Source organism: Cucumis melo, chromosome 4 (genome assembly GCF_025177605.1).
Source record: "Cucumis melo cultivar AY chromosome 4, USDA_Cmelo_AY_1.0, whole genome shotgun sequence".
Taxonomy (NCBI): Eukaryota; Viridiplantae; Streptophyta; class Magnoliopsida; order Cucurbitales; family Cucurbitaceae; genus Cucumis; species Cucumis melo.
The window spans coordinates 25,749,760-25,752,259 of NC_066860.1; positions in this window are offsets into that span (position 1 = coordinate 25,749,760).

Sequence of the window (2,500 nt, forward strand, 5' to 3'; positions counted from 1 at the left end):
TGCAAGCATTGTCCGCGCAAGCCCATCCGAGCGTCAACTCGACACCCGCTCTCACTCCCTGCCCGACGGACAAGCCCATCGTTATGGCCAAACCCCTCCGCCAAGCACGAAGCAATCGCCAAGACAAGCACACTTGGAGTGCACGCCCACACCGAGGTGCAAGCATTGTCCAAGCACGCCCATCCCGCTCTCACTCCTTGCCCGACGGTCGGATGTGGCACTCCGGCCGAACCCTTCGCCCACCAAGCACAAAGCAATCGCAAGTTATCTCGTCTCCTCACGAACAAGCCCGCTTGGAGTGCACGCCCACACCGAGGTGCAAGCATTGTCCGCGCAAGCCCATCCGAGCATCAACTCGACACCCACTCTCACTCGCCGCCGGCGGCCGGAGGTGGCACTCCGCCGGCGCCGACCCCCCAAGCATATGTGCCCATGATGGGCGCAATGTGCTTGAAGGGTCGGCGCCGCGGCATAGGGGTACCCCCGCGCCCCGCCCATGCAGGCAGGTCGCCCCCCTATATAGTACATTCTGGCTTTTTTGGGTCTGGCAGGCTTGCATATGAAAAAGCCGAAATGTCACACCATGCCATAAATCTTGATTGTGTTATTATTATGACCGGGACTTGATTGTATTATGTTTTAGACATTTAAATGAGTGTGGAAAACAAGTTTCATAATTTTTGAACCAACCAATAATATTTTATGAATTTTTATTGTTAAAAAATGAAAAATAATTTAAAAATAGTAAAACGTTTCCAAAAATTCTAATTTTTGGAGGACATCCTTTGTTTACATTGTTTAGCTCCCAGAAAAAAATTCATAACAATCCAAGCACTAGAACATAGGTTTGACATCACATTTGTGTGTTGAGTGGGCATTGCGGCACCCTGCGCGCGCGGCACCCTGCGCGCACGCCCCACGCAGACGCAGGGCCATGCGGCGCGCGCGCCCATGGCCGTGCCGCATTCGTGCGCATGGGGGCGCGCATGCTGCATGCTCGGTGGGCATGTGGGCATGCACGGTGGGGGCACGGGTTTGTTCCAACAACCTCCATAGAGTTTTTTCCATGAATTCTAGACGTGGGTGGTCACGCCCAACGCAGACGCATGCTGCGCGCGGCTTGCGCGCACGTCCCACGTAGACGCCTGGGCATGCGGCGCGCGGACACACACCCGCAGACGCATGCCGCGCTTAGCACTCTGCGCGCACGCCCAACACACGCCTGAAGGGCATGGCGCATGGTGGGCACCCTAGGCGTTCGTGTGCAAGCCTCGGCCATGGGCATGCGGCGCGCGCCCCACACACGCCCCACTGCAGTCGCCTGGGCTTGCGGCGCACGCCCCACACACGCCCGTAGACGCATGGCGCGCGCGGCCCCCTGCGCGCACGCCCCCCGCAGACGCACGGGCATGCAGCGCGCGACTCACACAAACCCACTAACGCACGGCGCGCGCGCCCATGGCCGTGCTTTGTACTCGAAGGCCTCGGCCTTGGTCCTTGACTTGCACACGAGCATACTATCTTATTCTTGGGCATTCAAAGATGATTTGCTTCAACTTTTTTTCTAGTCCAAAGCCAACCCCTCACTAACACTTATGTTTTTCGTCCTTTTACATAAGATATAACCTCCATGGCAATTGGAAGAAATAAATGAGTTGTGTGTGGGTAGGGTCGAGATGAATCTCGGTGGATCTTGGCAACAAGGCTCATCTGCCACTTACAAGCCAAGCACGCACGCCCCTTAGACGGATCCCCACGCTCGCACAAGCATCGCGTGCGCGGCACCCTACGCGCACGCCCCACTGCAGTCGCATGGGCTTGCGGCGCGCGCCCCACACACGCCCGCAGACGCATGGCGCGCGCGGCACCCTGCGCGCACGCCCCCAGCAGACGCACGGGCATGCAGCGGGCGACCCACAGACGCCCACTGACGCACGGCGCGCGCGCCTATGGCCGTGCTTTGTACTCCAAGGCCTCGGCCTTGGGCCTTGACTTGCACACGAGCTTCCTATCTTATACTTGGGCATTCAAAGATGATTTGCGTCAACTTGTTTTCTAGTCAAAGGCCAAACCCTCACTAACACTTATGTTTTTCGTCCTTTTACATAAGATATAACCTCCATGGCAATTGGAAGAAATAAATGAGTTGTGTGTGGGTAGTGTCGAGCTGAATCTCGGTGGATCATGGCAACAAGGATCATCTGCCACTTACAAGCCAAGCACGCACGCCCCTTAGATGGATCCCCACGCTGCCGCGCACGTCCCACTGCAGTCGCATGGGCTTGCGGCGCGCGCCCCACACACGCCCGCAGACGCATGGCGCGCGCGGCAACCTGCGCGCACGCCACCCGCAGACGCACGGGCATGCAGCGGGCGACCCACAGACGCCCACTGACGCACGGCGCGCGCGCCCATGGCCGTGCTTTGTACTCCAAGGCCTCGGCCTTGGGCCTTGACTTGCACACGAGCTTCCTATCTTATACTTGGGCATTCAAACATG